General features: G+C 33.8%; 1 long non-coding RNA gene across 1 annotated transcript in view; it reads right to left on the bottom strand.

Annotated features, from left to right (window-relative positions):
- Positions 1-1,412: 1,412 nt before the first annotated feature.
- Positions 1,413-22,063, bottom strand: part of LOC116216677 — a 203,279-nt gene continuing 182,628 nt past the window's right edge. Inside the window, exon 8 of the long non-coding RNA XR_004159934.1 lies at positions 1,413-2,985. This is a non-coding gene — a long non-coding RNA (uncharacterized LOC116216677). The remainder of the gene's footprint in view (positions 2,986-22,063) is intronic.

The raw sequence follows: 22,063 nt of genomic DNA, 5'->3' as shown, positions 1-22,063 counted from the left end.
CTTTCCCTAGCTTTGGCCTTTTCCCAAAATATATCATAATGCATTTTTCAGAATCACACAAGCACTCTAAAATATCCCATAAAAGTCTGCTTTGTTTTTTTTTAACTCCTAGTAGTCTTGTGAAAATCAACTTTTTCACTTACCAGTTAGAAAGTCAAAGTTCTGAAGAAGTTTTGCTTGAACTCTGCAAGGCTCTGAGTGGATCCTTCAGTGGCCAATTAGTAGCCTGAGATTTCTAGTCTTTGATATTGTCTCCATTATCTTTTCTCCTTTAGGGTTAGCATACTTCTGTGTTCTCCAAAGCTTTTATTTTGAATAGATTTTAATTAGATATACCCAGAATAACTGATTATTGCATGTATCCTTAAAGTGCATAAATCTGAAAAATAACAATGGCATCTGTCAGTGTGAAACAGAACAAAGACTAGAGACTGTTTTGCTAAAAAAAACCAACAAAACAAAACAAAAACAAACACAACAACAACAACAACAAACCAAATCACCAAAGTGTTTTTTAACAAATTGTGTCAGTTTTCCTAAATACTCAGCATGGTGGCTATCCCCCTGTATCCAGTAATCTCACATCCTCCTGCTATATGAAAAGTCCGGAACAAATTCCATACTTCTCTGTGAATTTGATCCTACTGTAATTCTTCCTGTACTCTCTCTGACATCCTGACTATTCTAACATTTAAAAGAAGTGAGAAAGTGGCATATTGCCAGTGGAAATGGTAAGCTTTTATTTTGTCTTTTGAGAGTCAAAAGTTAAGCCCCAGCCTCCCACACTCAGGATAAATGTCCTAAATAGTGATCTACTGTATGAAGAAAGTATGTTGTTATGTTTCCTATATCTTTTGTAATAGGTACATCCATTTCTTTTGCTGTATTATTAGGAATAGACATTTAAATGTGTTTTTTTTTCTTTTGTTTTCTATTATTTTTTTTGTTGTTATTTTTAAATGATGGAGTTGCAAACATTTTTCTATATTGACGTAAACTTCTGACAAATAAACTCCTCTAAACATTTGAAATATGGAGGCTGTCTAGAACTCCAACCCATGTATGGAGATGCACAGACATGGCATTGCTTGTTAAGTTTTTAGAGAGATGGACACATGAACAGGTATTAATAAAAATAAAATAAGATCTAATCAGTTCCTTATTTTTTGAATTGGCTTTAGGATAAAAGTGGCCAACTTTTTTTACTATGGACTCTCTTAGTTCCTTTGCTGTCATTGTAATCCTTTGAAAAGTATTAGCTCACTATTTACCACCAAACACAAGTTTCTGTTTTTGTTTTTTTTTGTTTTGTTTGTTTGCTTTTTCCCCTAGTTCTCCTGTTATATTTTTCCGGTCCTTATTTAAAAGTTTTGATCTAAAATCAGGTCTGACTGTTCTCAGTATCTTTTAAAACTCAAACATACCACCTCTTGACAGCAGGAATTTCCTCATAAAACAGCAATTTCAGGTCTGCAGGTACTGGGCTGCTCAGATAATAAGCAGGTATGTGAGCTGCAGCAGTTAAGAGTGATACTTCTCCTGCTGTGAGACCATGTGGTTCACCCAGCTGAACTCAAATACTGCCTGCATCGCTCTACGAAGTTTAATGTGTCTATATAAATGCAATACTACTCTGTTCCATTCCTTGACCTTTCAAACAGGACATAAACTGAATTGCTTATAATTTTTCTTCCCTGAGATAGAAGTTTAAATCTCTTTTGATATATCTGAACACTGTGACTCATGGCTAGTGCTCTGCTAAGGGCAAAACAGATGTATTTAGTGGACAAACCCTAGGAGAGTAACTGCAGTGTTAAGGTGAAAGTGATTATATGCATTTTATCTTTTATCCTTTATGAAGCTGAGAAAGCACTTGTGCTGCACTACGTCTACATGCAATGACCAAAAATTTGTGGTTAATTAAAGAAGCTTAAGTTTCTCCTTTATCATCTTGTAAATTGAAGGCAGGAAAACTTCCACTTATCATCTCCCATTCCAACTGAGCAAACACTAGCCTGTGGGTATAAATGTTCTGTTTTGCTTGAATAGTTTATGTTTTGTTTTGTGTTTGAGTTATATTTAATTGTCAGTTACATTGCGTTGCAGAAAGTATTTTGTAGAGTTCTTTATTGCAGACGGTGGGTAATGATGGTGATTCTTTGTGAAGTATTTGATTAAAATGCAAACAACCAGACACAACATCTTTTCAGCAGTGGAATGCATCTTGTTTTTTAAAGGACAGAAAAACATTGTCCCAGCTTAGAGAAAAATTATTTTTACATGGTTTATTGAAAATTCAAGCATGTATTTTTTTTTTTCTAAAGAGAAATAATTTTGTTTTAGAGACCTCTAAGATAGTCCAGTATAATTCTATTTATTTCCCTCTACAGGTTTCAAGGAAAAATGTAGTTAGGAAAATACAATGGGGCTTTACTCCTGCTTTGTTTTTGAAGGTCAAAGTATTTCAGTATTTCTTAGGTCTTTAAAACTGTTTAAAGTTTCTTGAGATGTTCATTTTTGATTACAGGTATTTATATAATTTTGGAGATAGGTAGCCTTGATTATAGAATTCCTAAGTAACCTTAGACAAGTATCTATAATCTATAATAAGTATCTATTTAATCTATATTGATTAAGTAGAACGTGGAACATTTTCTTTGAGCATTTAAATCAAGTGCTTATTTTAAAAGAGGTCAGGGGATGTTTCTTTAAAGGGATTATATTTTTTGTTAAGTTTACTGTAGTAGTAGTAGACAAGTAGTAGACTGTAGTAGAAGTAAACAAGCTACTGAAGTCTACTGAACAATTGAAAGTTCACTTAGGCAGACGATAGTCAATTCATAAAGTAAAAACTAAGCAAGTCAGAAAACTGATTGTGTGAGTACTCTAGTTCACTTCAGTGCCGCATGAATCAGGTCTTCAACTATCCAAGAACACTCAGATAAGGGAGTAGTAGTGGATGCAGAAGAAATAATTCTCAAGTACCTGAAAGTAAAAAAAAAAAGATTACCTTAGGTGATGGCTAGCTTTATTTGAAGAAAGTTTTTGTCCTTTCAGTTACTTGAATAGTATGTTATTTGTTGTAAAAGCTCATGGTGAACCCTACTGGAGATATGATTGTTAAAAAAACAAACAAACGCATGAACTCTGGACTTGTTATTCTTTTGCTAATCTTTAATGAGAATGTTATAAAGAGCTTCAGATATTGGAAACACTGGCAACACATCTATGAATTGTCACTGGCAGTTAACGATCACAGTTTACTTCAAATGCCTTTAACCTAATATTCACTTAATCATATTTTCCTTTAATATTGATGCTGTGAATACCATTCCCTATGAATACAGTTAAGACACTCAACATTTTTACGGATAGAAGGTCAAAGCTTCACTCACCAAAAAGGAAGCTGGCCTGATGGTCAATTAAAAAAAAAAAAAGTTTTAAAAAGTAATTTGTTTTTAATTGTGAAGATACAGGCACTAATTTTGTCTGCTCAGACAACTGTAGATCACTGTTCTTTGTTTTCATGAGAACCAAACAAGGAAAATGGAAACAAGGTTCCATTCCCATGTGAAAGGGTTGTTGTACTCTTTGGGAAGAGTATTTAAGTGTTCTGTGTGCTGCACAAATGCCTGTGAATTACATATAAATGAAGATCTCAGTTCTAGGACGCAGATCATACTACAATTTTGTTGATTTCAAACACCTCATCTCAAAAGAGTTAGATGCTAATATAGGAATTTCAGCAAGATGGATTTGTTCTGGAGTCAGACAAAAGCAGAAGAAAGGTGGTGATGGCCCCAGTGACCTCTCTGCTAAGTAAAAGACAGAAAGGTCTCAAGAAGTTATTATTATTATTATTATTTTGGTCACAATAAAGAATCTGGGAGGAAAAGGCCAATGCGGTGCTGCATTAAGTTTATAGATAAATACAAGGAAAATACCGGATGAGCTAACAACAGTTAAGGATCAATTATCCACTGATGGCATATGGGTAATTTTTGTGTTTGTTTTTACTGGTTTGTTTTGTATTTAGTGGCAGGAATTTTGTTCTAAAACCTGTTTAGTATTTCTGCCTGAGCACGGAGATGCTTAGATAACCTCAAATCTTGATTGTTTAAATGATTATGAGCTCTGCTAGCCTGAGGTGAGCATTCTGTGTTTAGTTTGCTATCTTCTCATTCTATAGAGGAAGATCTTCTTTGAAGAACGGAAATAAGTTTGGCTGAGTGTTATCTCACTGCAGAGATTTAGAGCTGAAGCTCACTAACATGATCTATCACTATCTAGACTTATCTCATTTTGCAAATTGCCCAAGATCTGAAACATTGATGGACAAATGATTAAAAATAGCAGGAGATGACTTGTTGAGTATATACTTTTCTTGGATCACTATCAAGAGAGTACAACACTTATTCTTTTCAAATACGCAAACAGTTACAAATAAATAAATCTGTTATAAAATTGATAGTTCTAAAACTCAAGGCTTGGAAAGTTACTCCTATTAAGAATTATTTTTTTCCATTTAAATTTTTTTCATTCTCTAAATTAGGAGTGTGATAGGAGAAGAAAGAGGAGAAGGTTCTAATATATAGCTGTAAGACTACAATATTAGAACAGTGTAGGGGCAGCAGCTCAGGAGTGTAATTTAAAAAGCAAATAGAAAAGTTCAGTACTGGTCTTTTTAATACATTTTGTAAACCTGTGTTTCTTACAACTCTGCTGCATAACTTGTAGAAAACAATACAGTATTCATTTATTTGAAATTCTGCATTTACTGTGCTGATCTACAGCTTATTTAGGAAGTCAGAAAAGAGGTGCAGCTGCAACTTGTGTTTACATCAAAATACATATAAAACTAATCGTACCAAATGATAAGTCAGATAGAAGAGAGGATATTTCAAATGGCTGATCTCCTGCAGTTGGCTCATACAAGAAAATCTGAAGTCATTCTGTATCTCCACTTGAAAATTCAAAAAGATGGATTTTTCTTCCATCTCTAGCTGGTAATGTCTGAGAGATTGTAATCATATGAAATTCCAGCATTTTTTTTACTGTTTGGCTACCAACTTTCTTCCTGTTGTCTGGAGAATTATCCTTAAATATGCTTTTCATCCACAAGTATGATAAGTACATCATGCAGAATGCCACTTTGTCTGGGAAGAACTGCACTGGAATAGGTTGGGAGAAAGACTGTCAGTAGTCAAGAATTTCTTCAATCCCATGAATTTTCATTAGTATTCTTGTCAATGGAAAATAAATTTGAGAGGGCTTGGCTGTACAAATTCTGTGAATCAATTGTGACTGACCAACAGAGTGAACTTCTTATTGACACATACTATTAATCCTAAAGAAGAGCAGTCTATTTGTTAAGATGACTCACCCAAAACAACCTTTGGATAATTTTATCAGTGAATGCTTTCAATGTTTTAATTTTAGATTATTCAAGAGTGTAAGGTCCGAAAGCACAACTTACTATAGTTCTAATCCTTTTGATCAGTGGCCTAGTTACACTATGGCTGTGCAGATCATGACTGGGATAGTAGTGACAGATGAAGATAGAGGTGAGTCTTTATCATCTTGTTTATGAAATGATGTTTATTGGTATTAGTACATAATAGTTGTTTTGTGGTTATGGACTTCTCCACAATTTATTGCTAGCTATTAAGTTAATAACTGGGATTTTTTTTTTTCCTGTATTTGATTTCACATAGAATACAACTGAATTTTTGATCTTTTTTTTTTGCTCATCTTGGAAAAACTGGAGATGAATATTGGGCCTACTTCCTGAGATTCATTATGTTTCCTGAACAATAGAAAATAGGAATAAAATAGAAATTAAAATTAAACCATTTTTATGTTCACGTTTCTCCAATGACCAAAAACTTCACCATATTAAAATCACTTTTGTCTCTTGCTCTTTTGCTTTTGATCACTTTTTCATTTCATTTTGATCACTAGTTTTCATTTACCTGTCATAGATCCTGTACAAACATGCAGCAGCCTGGCACTTACTGCTTTCAAGTGTCTAAAACTTCACAAGAATGAGTACTTTTTTTTTGTTGTATAAACAAGAATATCCAAAATGACTTCATCTGGATTAAAGGCTTCTGGAAAATGACAGTTATTGCTCTGGGGACTTGACCTGTTTATTTTCTTTAGAATAAGGTAGATCACTGGGGAATGGCAGTGTAAACTTCTTCATGCCATGCTGCCACTTTGATTCCATTGTACACTAGTATGGACTGAATAAGCAGATTTTAAGTTTAATGAGTGTTTATATTGTCTCAATAGAATGCAAACACAACTACTTCTAGCAGCTAAGGTGGTGGCTGTAGTTATATGGCTCACTCCTCTAAATTGTAACAATTGTGGTGTTATTGTGGCTTGCCAGTCACCATCAGTTTGTTCTTTAGCTGAGCCAAAGATACCAAAGGAGAAGGAGCCACTCTCGTCTTGGTTCTCTGTGGGGAGAAAACTGACCTGAGCAACTGGGGAGACCAGGACTCTTTCCACATTCTAGCACTTGTTGAAATTGTCTAATTTTCCCCTGCCTCAGCTTCCCAAGCTGAGGAGTGTTGCTGACTTTCTTTACGAGATATTTTGAGGACCATTCTTGGAAGAGATGTGGGCGTTGATGCCAAATGAGTTTCCTTAAATAAAGTCTAATAACTCTAAAGAATAGGTTTTTAAACTAATTTACTTCAATACAGGAGGAAAAGAAAAAAAAAAAGCTTTTCATTAATCAATCAAGTGAATTGCTGTTTTTTTCCCTTGTTTCTTGAAGTGTAATGAATTAGAATCAAAGCTTGGGGCATACTTCCCTATGGAACCATAGTCATAAGTGAAAATTTCAGAAAATCACCACTAGATGGAGTTAATGATTTTCTAAATTACTCTTCTAGCTCTGTATATAATAGAATTGTAAAATGATTATGATCACTGAGTTGTTAAGTGGAATATGGTAATTTAAGTAGCTCACCTGTATCTTGTTATAATTGCATTATCTGTTCTTCTTCAGACTTTACAATTCTATGATTTTTTTCACCTCATCTAAAAATATTTTTTTAATAATTGATGCACAATATTTTAATATATTTCTTTATCAGATTTGCAACATCCTTTATCAATACTCAAATTTTCTCTAGACTATTCTTACGATTCTCTTCAAGTCTGTCATTGTAAAGAGTAAATTCAATTCTAGTAATTTCATGCTTTTTTAGTAATTATAAATGAATAAATAAGGTGAATTACCATACCTGTAATTTTTATTTTATGCTTAACATACACTGTTCAGAAAAACAACTCAGAAATCAACAATTATGAAATCTCATTTGTCAGGAAGTAAACTCTGCTAAATATACAGGCACAAAGATTCTTGTTTCAGGATCTGCAGACTTTCTTTTGATTATTTTCATTTCAAGTGTCATCGCAGGGGAAATTCTAATTATTTTTTTCATAATACATTATGTAGAATAGTCTAGCTCATTCCTTTCATAGCCAAAAATTTCATCCATTTTTGTACCATTAAATATAACTCGTTTTTACCGAAGAATATTTTAGATGTAGCAGCCCCCTTGCCATGGACTGTTACTGACATGCCACTTCTGAAGTTGTGCAGAATATACAACCATTCTCAATTTATCAATTTTCAGAGATTTTTACCCTTCAGGCAGATGCATTATGGCTATATTTTGTAGCAAACAAAAAAGGGAAGCAATATTTTCCTTCAACAACATTGCTTTTCTGGGATTAGAAGTACCAGACAGACTTTCTGTGATTTGTTGAAGAAACCCACTTCACTTTTGGCAAAACAAACGTGGCAGTACTTCAAAGGGGAACTCTTTTACTATGTAGTGAATATAATCACTAGTTCACAACTCTTTCAATACTGGATCTTTTCTAATGCAACTCTAATATTATTTCTTCTTTTAATACAAAAAAAAAAAGTAATCTTAAGCTTAATGTTTCTGTTACAGGACATTAGTTAATGCTTTCAGGCTATTTTACTCTGCTTATTAGAATATTAATTCATACTAATAAATGAGTTATTAATGGTGCTGAAAATCTAAGCTAAGAATTTCAGAAATGCATACTACATAGTGAAAATCAAACAGAAAATATACGTTATCTAAATATTTTAGGAAAAAAGATGAGAAAAGTATAGCTCTAAAATCTATTGTTGTCTCTAACTATAAAAAATAATAACTTTTTAAAGATGCAAGATAACATTCATCTTATTTTTAAGTATTTCCAGAAGAAAGAGATACTGAAAATAACTGAAGAGATTTGTATGAATCCATTACTCCCTTGTTTTTCTTCATCTTGTTTTTACTGCCAAATATAACCAAACCTGATGCAAGAAAAAAACAGACATTTTGAGCCCAAAGTCTGTGTTTGGTTCTATATCTATAATCTGAGCTCCGTTATGTCTTTATAATATGAATGTAGAACAGAAGCAGTCATAATCAAGCCTATCTTTAGATAAATTTTTCTATTCAGGTTTCTGAGAGCCAGAGTGAGAATTCCTCTAAATTCTGCTAATTACTTTTGGTCAAGTATTGTCCAAAGCACAATTATTTTGCACACTGAATTCACATTCTTTTAATCAACTACTACTGTAGGATGATAGGTTTAAAAATGCACAGTACAATTACTTTCATACATAATGATATAGCTAAGACTTTAATAGTTTGTGGTGTCTTTTCACATCTAAACAAATAAGTGAGTTTATGCAACAGTTGTGTTGAAAAAGGTCACATACTTACAAATGAAATGGAATAAGCAATTTATATATAAGCTTTTTTAATTCTGTAAAGTTTACTAAGATTATTTTTAAACTATATGTAGTCTCAGAGTCAGCTATATTGTGATACCGTCATTTCTTGGAATAGTTTGTTTCAGTATCCAATTAATTTTAGAGTTATACCATATGGATTTGACATGCATGCATTCGTAGCTGTTATCAAGAACTTTAATGGCTTACTAATCCTCTCCTATGAATAAAGCCTTTTCCTTTGTAAAACTAGAAGAATGTGGCAGAATAGAAAAAAGAAGAGTTTTTACACCTCCTCTTGTCAGTCTGAATGATTCACTAGTCATGGTAGGCTGTATTCTCTGTGTCAATAAAATTAAATAATCAGTACCTGTAAGTTAAATCACTTCTCACACCCACTAGTAAAAATATGACAATAAAGCTATTCCCATTATAGTTTCCTTTTTTTCATTGAACATAATTACATATAGTTTAGAGACTAAATCTATAAGACATAAAAAGATACCTAAAACTTTTTCTCTGTAGGTGATAAATTAAACAAAAGGGAAGATATGTTTCTGCAGAAGTACAGTTTGTTATTCTTACAGGGACAAGACATTGAGGCACAATAAAGTATCTTTTGTTTATTTAATTATAGTCCCTATAAATGTCATTAGGATACTAGGAAAATAGTACTTTTGACTTGAAAATTAACTGCATGATGCAGTAGTTTTAAAATGGATATAGATTTGTAATGTGAAATGTTGGTTTAACACTTGCACTATTTCAGTAGAATAAAGGTACGTATTATGAGTTGCATGGCTAGATCTTTCAAGTACCTGTATTGGGTCTTGGCAGCTCAATGGATCTCCTAATTTACGCATGTGTAATTCTGGAACTCTTTAACAGAAAAGATTTTAAGCCTTCTTTAGGGAAATAATTATGGCATTTAGACTTTCTGTCTTTTTATCCAATTTAGAAGTAGCATAAATGTCTAATTAAAAGGCAGATGACATTCAGTCTTAGTAAGGACGCATACCAAAGTTATTCAAGCAGTGGAAGTATTATATGAAGAAGAGGTTAGGGCAGTGCAAAGAATTATTAGGAATATATCTAAACAGGTTAATTTTGTTGGTTTGGAGTGAAAATGGCTGCAGACTTTACGTACTGAAGTTTGTAAATAATTTAATTTAGCATTTGTCCATGAAAGGTATGCAATTTACCTTTATTTTAGAACATAATTCAATATCATTTTAGAATGCATGATAGATCTTCAGTGTCACAGAAAAGGAGATGGTCACACTGGAGACTTTTAAGACAGATAGTAGGCAAGCCAACTAGTCTGAATCCATAGTGTCTTTTGAGATACTTTTAAGGGCCAAGTCATTCATGTGTACATAGGTCTTCTAACTCTTAAGCTCTTTCAATATGCCCTCAATCCCCAAGCTCCTGTGACTTAGCATGCAAGAACAGATATGTTGAAGAGAGGCTTTGTTCCTCTGCAAACAAGTGTATGGTGCTTTGTAGCAGGTCAGTGCAGGGATGGTAGGAAGGAATGGACAAGAAGGACAATGATGAGAATTTCTGTTCATGTCTATCACAAAAGAAATCTGGTGGTGCTTCACTAATCTCCTTACTGTATTTTTCATCTATGCTTCCAGGCTGATGAGGCAGCTACTTGTGATTCACAGGAGTCCCATACCATCTGGACATGGTCCTAGATAACCTCATCTAGGCTCCTTTTCCCATCAGGTTGTACTTGATGATCTTTAGAGGTCCCTTCCTACTTGAGCTGTTCTATGCTTTTTTGATCTGTGTGCTGACATTTCAAATTAGGATAAAATGTGTTATCATGAGCATATTTGTAGGAAACAGGGTGCATAGCCTGATAGACTACAGGGAAAGGTAATACTATGACTGAAATCTTCTTCAGGTTTTTGGTTTTCTTCTAGTGTGTGGAGACAAAAATGCTTTTTCCAAAATTAATGTTAATGGCTAAGCTACCCTTTGAGACATCCTGGGAGAAGGAAGTGAGAAGAGATCTGCTCAATGCAGATAGTGAATTTCATGAATGCAATATTACAAACTGCACAAATGGCAGTGAGTCTCTCTCTCTTTCTGTAGGCAGATCTCTGTAATTCCCCAATTTCCTGTGGTGGCTTAAATTGTACTTTGCACTTGGACAGTTTTTTAAACAATAATTGTGATTTTTCCAATATTAGATATGAGCCACGTTTACATCGATACATGACTCTTATCAATAATTGTATCTTTACTCATACAACTTACTGAGAACTCTGCTTGTAATATTTAAATCAGCTATTTCCTTTCTGATACACAAAATACACTGTGAATAATTCTGCCATGCAATTTGTGATTGTAATACATGTTTTCAAAATAATTCCTATTTACTTATGGTTCAGATACTTCCCCCAGTACATTTCAAAACTCAATGTATGTCCTTATACATTTGAGCCACATTCTGTATATATCTCTTTTTGCCTTTTGGTTATTCAATAGTTAATATAAACAGAAAAATACAAATGAAGTTTTTAGCTAGAGTGCTGACTGACTAGTTTTCCACGAGACAGAAATCAGTGGTATTACGTATGGTTTTAAGATCCACAGCATTGGTGATATTTACGAACACATAGTAGGTGTTCATAATTCAGTATGTTTGCGTGCATTTAAGGTGGCATTTTATTGAAGAATCTGAGGTGGGTTGTCATGGAGATTAAAAGCTTTGAAATACTATTTGTTGGTTCTAGTTGTGTTTGCTGGGCTTAAGGATATTTGTTCCACTTACTGAAAGTTTCATTGCAAGAACAGTTACACTTTTGTCTTTATTGCAAAGGCCATTCTAACAGGCTTAGTAAATAGGGACATGGCAAGCACATCCAACTTAAAGGAATAAATGCTATAGTTTATTTTGGATTGACATTACAATGTTAGTTTCCAAACTGTTAAGATGCTTTTTTTTTTTTTCCCCCCATGGTAGCGTTTCAGGATATTTAGATGTCAGAAAATTGTCAACTTCCCAAACTTTCTGAAACCCTACCAACAAAAAAAGAAAGTTCTAAACATCATCAAATGAAAATATTTGAGTTAGATGAAAATGATAAAGAGATGAAAAGCATCATGTATGTTTACCTAGAGGTTGCTTTTACAGTATTATGTATATTTTCAACTTTCTTTGTATGAAAAGCTAAATAATTTCTGGTGCTTTTTTCTTAAATAATTAGAACAAGAACTTATTGACAAGTTTACCTTCAAAGAGCATTGTTTTCTGTATGAGATCATTGATGTTTTGTAGTTAGTATGGTTGTTTTTCTAACCAATAAATCAATGAAAGTGCTGCAACAAATGCTACATATGTACACAACATCACACACACTTTGAATGAGTAATACAGTTTTCATAACAGACTTGAAGTGATGATTATTAACTAGAATTATATATATTTATATTTAAACTGACACCACAGAATTCTTTTGAGTCTTGACAGATATGTGGAATATTTAAATGGAGTAATTGTAGTTACCAGACCTCCTGGGATTAACCTGCTGGAAAGAAAGTGACATTTTGCAAAGAGAAAAATGAATTTATAGTGTGGAAAAAAAACTTGAAAATGAGGTTATGGCTTGCCTGTTTATAACCATTCAGGAGGAAAATATGTTTACACGGAGTCACTAATATGCTGTAGTGATATGCTTCACTTACACTTAATTATGGAGGTGCTTAAAAAAAATCATATTGGGCTTTGTTTCCCAAAATAGAATAAGTGATACTGATGAGTTGTTTTGTGTTGGTAGGTTCATGTTCAGAGTCGATTATGTGCTATCTTCTTTTTTTTTTTGTTGAGATATAACTCTATTGAATCAATGTGCTCCATGCCAACGCAGAAAGAATATATCCCAAAGGGAACAGTAGCAAATTCTCTCTGGCACAAACTACTTTTTGATAAATCTCATCCTTTCACTTATTCTCTCGGTTTTGCTCAGATTTTCTATTAGTTTCCTCAATGACAAACACCACCTTCTGATACTTTCCTAAACTGGAGTTGCTTATACTTTCAGAATCACCAAATAATTTAGGTTGGAAGAGATCTCCTGCGGTCATCTGGTCCCACTCAAAGCTACACTGACTAAAATAGGTTATTTGTCTGAATCTTGAATGGTGGTGATGCCACAACTTCCAATCTTTTCCTTTGTTTGACTACGATATAAATATTTTTCCTAACACCTAAATGGAATTTTCCATGTTGCAATTTCTGCCCACCACCTCTCATTATATTATTGAGCACCCTGAGAAGATTCTGACTCTGTTCTTCCATACTCTTCTATTAGGTAGCTGAAAACAGAAATAAGACCTCCCCTTTGCTTATTCTTTCCAAGACTGTCTGAACCTGCTTCTTTCAGCCTCATTTTGTACATCATATGGCCTGTACAAATTAGAAAAATTCAGGATTAAGTGGAAAGATGTTTTACGTGAAATCAGTATCTGAGTAAGAGAGAAGTCCTTTAGCAGTTTGTAGAGTCTCTAGTGTCAAATCTACGTGTAATGCAACAAGATAGTACCATCCATAAGCTAGGAGGTTTTACAGGATGTTAGTTCTCATAGATCATTTCTCAAAAGTCTTGTGAAGAATATTACTTTATGGAATGTAATCTTTTCAATTACTTCTGCATATTGGGCAGAGACTGCATAGTTGCTAATGCCCTTGTGCTTATATGATCTGGAAAGCGTGTTTTCAACTCTCCACCATTACCGTTCTCACAGTGGACTTGTTCACTCTATAGTAGTTTCTTGCTGACTTAATCTTCAATTTGTACTGTGAATCCTGCTTGCCATAGCTTGCAGTAACACACGCTGAGATAGCTAGGTTTTGTAAATAGTCTATACAGTCTTATGCTTCTGATGATTTCAGGAGTTTGGAGCATTTTATTCTATGCTTCCTAGAAGCTTTATTTCTTTTACAGAAAAATAATTACTATCTCTATGTAGGCTAAAAGGAAAACTAAGACATAAGAAACTATGAAAAACAGTTCAAGAGAAACTACACTGATGAGTATCAAGTTGACCTCAACTCGTGATCTGCAGCATAAATGATACATAGTGTATGAAAACACTACCTTCCTATGTTATAGAAGTTTCAGTTCATTATAACTTTATACACAATATACACATAATTTACTATTTATGTCATAGTTCCTTACCATCCTCCAATCAGTCAGGAGACAGTAAGCTAAGTTATTTTTATTTCTTAAATGCCCTAGATAAATAAATTTATAGCATATGACTAAAATGAGGTGAAACTCACGTGTGACCTTCCTTCTCTTTCTGTTATAAGCCATTTAGGAGCTAAAACCTGAAGTTACTACCATTGTTTTTCATGTAACTGTGATTATTAGTTAACTTTAACTGTTATTAGAAGGAATTGAAATGCTGTCACCAATTTCTTTTAGACAGCAAAAATATCTTGTATTTCCCACAGCACAGTCATTTCAACCTTTACTGCAAATCAAACATACCCAAAAAGAGAACCATCTGCCATGCTCTTTTGTGACCTTTGCTGACATAGGGAGCAAAAGGGGATTTCTGAGAATGTATCTATACTGTTAATTGCTGCAACAAAACATACAACCTTTTAATTGAAAAGAAACATTTATTTGCAAAACAGTTTGGCCAGATATTTCTTGAAGGTAATTTCATGCAATACCAATTATGGAATGATCCCTCTTTTCTTCATAAACAAACAAACAAACAAACAAATAAATACCAAGTCCCCTTTAAAATATTTGATTCTTTTATCTGTTAGCATTTATCTTCATGAGGGTAGTGTCATCACCTTGTAGTTGTGCATTAAGCTAAGTGTATAATGAGTGATTCGTTCTCTTTCTTAGCTTCTCCTCAAGGGGGAGAATTAAATGTGCAGTCATATATCCCATTTTGGTAGAGTTTTATGTTTTAATTTTTTGGAGATTTGTTCAGAATGTGCCTTAATGGTAGAAAGTTGTTAGAATGAAGGACTCAAGGGACAAAGAATTACAGAACAGAACATTATTATGTATCCTAGTAACTATTCTTCTAATCCTGTCTCAGCCTATACAACCACAAAAGGGCATAAGAAGGAATAAAGACCTATTTTCCTTATCTCAAGAAACTGCATGTGATTCTACAAAGCAGTGCTGGCACTGAGATTCTTAGCTCTTGGAAGCCATTCTGGATAGTGGGGTCTTCTGACTGACATGGAGAAAGATAGGTTGTGCAATCCCACTTGCAAACTGTCCTAGGGGTTTTCTTTCTGAGAGCTAAACATTACGGGCAAGTCATGTTGGAAAAGGGATTGCAATATTCTTTGCTATTCGAGGGGAATGGTGCTACCTACCAAACAATAGGTGACTGGTTGTATAAACCCCTTGTTTAAAGTCACTTTGCACAGATAGTAATTTTTCATTACTGATAAGAAGTCGGGCAAGTATAAGAGTCAGTGGTTTGAAGACTGCAGATTCTGCAAAATGCCTGTCTGCCCAGGACCTGTTTTTAAAGATTTTACTAAGATTTCTTTCATCTTCTGCATTTGCCTTTTTTCATATTTTTGTCTTTTGGATTGTCACTGTGACAGTAAGGTAGTATTCTAACTAGATAAAATCTTTAGGTAAAGCTTAATATATGTCTGTTCTTCTCCAGTTTAATCTTACATGTTTTGTTGAATACAGGGAGAATAAAAAGAGAAGGAAAAGAGGGAAATATTTGCCCAATATGAGAGAGAGTTACAAAATGAGCATTCAACTTGAAGAGAATGTCAGGGAACAACAGTACCTTATACTGTACTCTAAAAAATTGTAAAAAGTACAAAGGTTCATAACATATTGTAAAGAAAATTCTTTAGAAACTGCTCTGTTATCTTGGAGGTAACAGACACACCATATGCTGTGTCTGGCAGTTGCTATGGCAACTACTTTTAAAATTTAACATGGGGAAACTGTTGCCTAAAATCTCTATGACTTGGGGCCAAATTTTCATGATGCTGAGCACCAAGGAAGAGTAAGAACGACATAAAGGAAACCTTAAAATATCTTTCCTGCTTGTTTTTGAAATTTTATCTTGGAATACTTATTCTTGCTTTTTGCAGGAGATTGCCAGTCCTGGATTCCTGAGAGCATTCAAAAGGGAATTAATGGGTATGGTGCTTTGACTTCTTCTGACAGGAGGACGATTACCATATCTTAAGTTTAATACTGTGCAAACTACTTACAGAGAAATGTAGGAAAACCTGAATTGTTCATTGAGGAATTTTGTGTATAAATTGTGATATTTATCTGGATGTAGTCTTTCTGTCATTGTTTTTTGTTCTCTAAAGTTCTCACATAAAAGTCAAACAATAGTAAAATTCTTGAAGGAAATAGATGTGAAGATAACACATCTTAATAGTCTGCCAGTACATTTTCTTTGGACAAAGTTTCAGTCTTTGAACTATGATAGCACCGTTCCACCAGCTTTCTGCATAGTGCATTTCTGGAGGAAGAGGCTGAAAGTAACAGATAAATACAAAAATTAATGCAAATACAATTGAAAAAATTTTGTTTATCTTCCCCAAAGAAGGTCTATTAGGCCATAATACAATAAATGCTATTAAAATAAGCCCAGAACCTCAGTAACCAGGTTTCTGTGGCCAAACTGCATCATCAGTTCCACCTTATCCTCTTTTTACAGCATCTCATAGAAAAGACTGCAAATGTAGGACATAATTTAGCAAAAATACAGTATCATGTACTGTAGATCTTAGCAAAACGGTCTATACGAACTGCATAATGTAGCCTGGAATCATTTATGAATGGACTGAAACAAAAGTCACTGAATTGTATGGATTCTGTCTATAGACTTCACTAGACTTTCTTTCAGACTCTGCTCGTGATGTTGACCTTTTACTGATACATATCAGATTACTCATTACTAAAAATATCTCATGTTTTGAGCACACATCACATAACACCAAATTTTTAAAACTAAATCTTTTAAAAAAGACATACACATAAAAACCAAGCAAACAAGACACAACTTAGATAATGTTTGATCCTTGAAAGAAAGCTTAATTGGTCTCAAAGGGATTTATTTCATGCTGTTAGGTCACACAGTGTTAAGTACTTTCTCTAAGTTCCCTCTCCAAAATATTGTATCCTGAAAGCTATTATACTGTGATTTTCTCCATCACAAGCTGTCACAAAATTGTAAGTGTGTTTATTCAACAGGAAGAGTTTAAACTTCAAACCTATGTAGACAGTTCACTCAGTGCTCTTGGAGTAGGTTGATTTTTTTACCTTCTAAAAAAATGCCTATCTTTAAATGTACCCTCTACAAGAACGTGGATCATTTTCCTGTCTTCGTCCCTTCTTTGTCTGCCACTTATTGATGACATCTTAACTTCTTGCAATTATTTTATTTATTTTAATGAACAGAAGCAGTGGAGAAGGTTAAACTGGCTTGCAAATAATGTGATATTGACTATGAAAATGGCACACACATGTATTACCTGATAAATTCTTAATACGTAAGGATCAGAAATGAGTAGAAGAGGTTGGGAGAAAGTGTGGAAAAGCTTTTCTTTTTCTGTTACAAATTCTCTTTAAGTTTTGGGCAGACTGTTGTAAAATGGCTAGAGCTTCACTGAAGGAGACTAGATTTAATGTGGCAGAGCCAGCTGTTAAAATTACAGCTGGTTTCTGGACTTACTAATAAAAAAGCTTCTTAGCACATTTTGTTCTTTGCTGCTGCTTCATCTGAAGGGATACTGTGGTTGGCTCCTTCTCCTCATTTCCCTGCCCATGCAGATTTGGATCTGGAAGTTTCTGCTATTTCTGGGAGAAATATATTCCTTGTTAACTGCTTATTCCTAATCCTGATCTTCATCTCTCTCCCTGTACTGTGGGAACTTCTCTACAGTAATGCTCAGAATTTCTGGAGAAGTTTACTCTGCAGTTCATTTTTGAAAGAGTTACACATGATTTTGCCACAGATCTGGCAATTCTATAAACTGCATCTAAGTATTTGCAAATGCCAACCCACCGCTGAGTATACATTAAGGCACTGATGTTCACAGTATAGCTGATAGCTAGTGGAAATGAATTAATCTGTATTGACACATTTGGAAGTTTCACATCTTTTTCCACTTAACATGCTAACGTGATAATTGCTAGACTGATGATTTTTCCAGTGACACGTCTCCTTTTGTCAATATTTAGACCTGTGTATAGAAAGCTTATCTATCACACCTGGCTAATTTTCACTTAATTTAAAAATAAATGGAACATGTTTAGTTTGCAAGGTTAGCAGAACAAAAAGAGGTTTTTATAAACATCTTTCTTGAAACATTCTTTGAAGGATAGGAACAGATAACGACAAAAGGATACAAACTCTGGCTGAAATGATGCTAGATTCCACAAAACAGTCAATTATTTTAATGCCTAAATAAATTGAATATTGAAGTTGAAACTTCATTTCATTTACCTTTTAATGCAAATGAAAGCAAAGATAATGCTTAGGGAATTAATATAGACAGTAGTATTTTGAGTACTTGGAGGAACTGAAAAACTGTATTAGCCTTAGTTTTGTTCAGTTTCAGTGCTATCTGCAGGATTGATCCACAAGAATGAGAATGACCTGACAGACCTGTAAGAATAGGTATCACAACCTTGAAATGAATAATTAAACCACTCTTAAAATGCCTAAATAATTTTTTGCATTAAATACAGCATTTCATCTACAATACAACTCTCATTCGTGCCGTAGTTTTTCACATTTGTTTTGGTTTTGTATGTATTGGGGTAAAAAGTTTATTCTCTTTATTCACTTCTAAGATTAATTGTGCTCATGTTACTTAAAGCTCTTATTCTATAGTAGTACTTAGACAATTTTGCTTTATTGTGATAAACATCTGGTATTCTACTCTGAATACAGAAAATTCAGTCATGGTCAGCTTTTACTTATTCTAAATGGTTGTGAAATCTTGAAATCTTGCATGTAATACAAAGATTTCACAGGATTTTCAGTATTACATCTATCATTTATCATAAAGTTTTGAAGTCATTGAGTTAGTTTTTTTTTCTTTCCCACCTTTATCTTCAGAAAATGAGAAGCCACTTTTAGATTCTGCTTTTGTCTCACAATCTGGAAGATAGCTAATTATCTACAAATATGCCACTGCAAATTGGCAATGTGCATCTATACATGTAAGATGCATAATTTGCACTTTCTTCTACCAGACCATTATTGTAACTAGTTCTTCTTTATGATTGTTTCCAGTATTACAAACCTAAAACCTGAAAAAAACTTTTTGTATTATGCATTTTTATGAAATTCAAGAGTCTTTGCATGATCAATTATTATGACAGCCTTGCTGATATACTTTCAACTTGCTTTGAAGTCCTTGGTGCAACTTGTGCTGAAACCTGGAAATTGACTGCTTTCACTGACACTGCATATTTGACACAGTGCTTCTTTGCTGAAGACCTCTTCACTGATTTGTACCTAATTCTGTGTGTCTTTGAAACTCTGAGCATTGCCATTTGGCTATACTCATATCCCATCTTAATTCCCATTTATTATGTTTTATTTACCATGTACCATTTCAGATACTACCTCTCAGCAAATTCAAAGAGTTGCATTTGCTTATGAAAGGTCTCAGACATCTTGTCTTTGATCAGACATCAGGTATTCTGTATGTCACTATTTTTTCTTATGCAGCTCCATATATGAGGGCTGCTCTGAAAGTAATGCCTCCTATTTTATTATGTTGGCCCAAAACTTGAGAGGTGGATGGTGGTGGTATGGCAGTAGAGGTTGAACTTTCCCACCAATATTCCGGAGGCTTTATGTTTGGAGCAACCAACATACTTCAACATTATTGTGCAGGCCTTAAAAAACAGAAATGTCATTAAGTGGAAAGAAAACATGCTTTTGCAGTCAACAGTCTTGACAGAAATATGCTGAATTGTACTGAATTATTCTGTCTTGCTAATCTTGCAAAGGACTTTGCAAGTCTTTCTGATACTGCTGAAAGGTTGTATGTAGCTTTACTATACCTTGCAAACACAGCTGAGTATCTGATTTCCTGAGTGTTAGTATGCTTTTTTTCAGAAAAATCTGGAAATATTGCCTTCATTTCTTTCAATTCTCTGCCTGTTTCCCACCCAGACTGAGAGATTCAGATGGCTTGTTTTTGACAAAGAGATTAGATTCTCCTGATGCCATATATTAGAAGTGCTCGAATATCCGCAGATTGTCAGTTACTTAAAAGGTCAGGATTAGAATTGACTTATACCCTTTCACAAGACTGTACCCATAAACTTCTAGAAGCAATAAAACTAAACTGCAGCCCACACAATCAGCTTTCAGATCCTGTGATACATGGTTCATTTCTGTGTGTTTTATATGCTATAATTATTTGCATAAGTGAGAATTTAAGGATTTGTTGTAATAAAGATATAAATTCCTAGGTTTCATGTTTCTTAAATTTAACATATGGTTTAGATTTTCAAAGAATTTTAAAAATTAAACAAAAGTCTATATTTTAAAATTATTGCAATTTTGATCCCAAGACCAAGTACAGGGAACATCTGATGATGCTTGAATGCTTGTAGTTGATAATGCTGTGAAGCAGGGTATAGCTTTGCCAAATCCATGCCTCTTTCGGAATTACCAAATTTCTTCATGGGTTTGTTCTTCTGTAGGTATATTTGCACAGAAAGAGAACATTAGGATTCCGGGAGAAATACATAAAAACAACAGAAACTTGCTTTGCCTTAAGACTGGACAGTGTTATAATCACCCTCTACAGCTTTAGGAAACAAAACTCTTGGTTTTGCATTTAAATCTGTTTGGCAATATGCACTATGTCTCTGCACTATGTCTCCCAGCCACTTGGCTATTTGTAGAATTTGCTGTATTCAGGGGGTTTGAAATACTTTAAAACAAATTGAGCTGAATGGGGATCTTAAACCATTTCCTGATTGGTGTGTCTTCTAGCCCCTAATGTGCCTTTCTAGGTCTTAGTTATTTCCTTTTCATAAAAAAATAATTGCTCTTAAAAATGTCTGGTTGGATTTCTTTTGTAAAGAGAACTGAACTGAGGAGCTCTAGGCAGATTAACTGGGCTGCTTCGTTTAGCAGGCTCTCTGAGCTTTGAAGAATGCTTCAAAAGTATGGAATAAAGCTCTTTTTCTTCCTATTTTTACATGGGCTAACAACTTCCCAGTCTTTTAATTTGCTGTCCTGTTGCATTAGAGTTCATTATCTTTGTGTTACAGTTTAGTAATTCTGTCTGAGTTTCTATCCTTTCTCTCTTCTGAGTCCCTGCTGAAAATGGCAATACAAGTAACACAGCAGAAGCTTGTATACAGACAGAAGATATAATGAGAATAGCACTTCTCGTGGGAATTAAATGCTGCATCGCAGGGTTTCATTTGCAAATATCTGCAATGGAAAAGCATATTTAAAAGTGCATTCAGATTCACTGTTTGGAGTCTCCTCTGTACTATGTTTGCACTGTTCACATTATAAAATAAGGGATGCAGTTTGAAGCTGGTTGAGGATTAGATATATAAATTCAGAGAAAATAAAGTCTGAACATTGTTTTAAGGTACAAGAAGGACAAGAGTGACTTTAAATCTACAACAGAATTCAAAAGCAATTTGCAAATATTGTTTATTAATATATTTATTTTAGAACTGAGGAATTCAAACAGCAAAAAATTCAAGTGATTTGAAGTTGTCAAATGTTTTTTGTCCAGATAATAACAAACTACAGGTCTTCAAAATCCTGTATTCCTCTGGGAGATTAGAAGATTTGAAACAAGATGATCATACTGGCTTTGAATTGGCTTTTGATTATGTTATGAGAAGTCCAGATAAAGTTTTTTGCAACATAATAAAAGATGGAGAGAATAGATATGTGGATAGTTTATACATGAAACTGCTGTTAATTCAGTGAAATGGCTAGCTATTGTCATAATTAAATGTATTCAGAGAGTTACTAACTGGAAAAAAAAAAAAAAAGATGTGGAAAAAATTACAGTGGCTCTTGTGTGAGATGAGTTCCCTGTGACCTTCAAAGGATTTCAATCAAATCCTTTCCTTATTTAATATGAAACTTTGGAAAAGCTTAAAATGTCAATGTAGGTGTTTTTTCTTTTAATGACAAAGAATGCAAAACTTCCAGAAAGGCAATCTTGACTTTCAAAGAGATCTTGTCAGTACTGTTGATGTCAGTATCAAAAGAAGTTAATAATTATCTGAAGAAAACACATTTCTC

This window comes from Meleagris gallopavo, chromosome 5 (genome assembly GCF_000146605.3).
Source record: "Meleagris gallopavo isolate NT-WF06-2002-E0010 breed Aviagen turkey brand Nicholas breeding stock chromosome 5, Turkey_5.1, whole genome shotgun sequence".
Lineage (NCBI taxonomy): Eukaryota > Metazoa > Chordata > Aves > Galliformes > Phasianidae > Meleagris > Meleagris gallopavo.
This window is presented reverse-complemented; position numbering and strand designations above follow the sequence as displayed.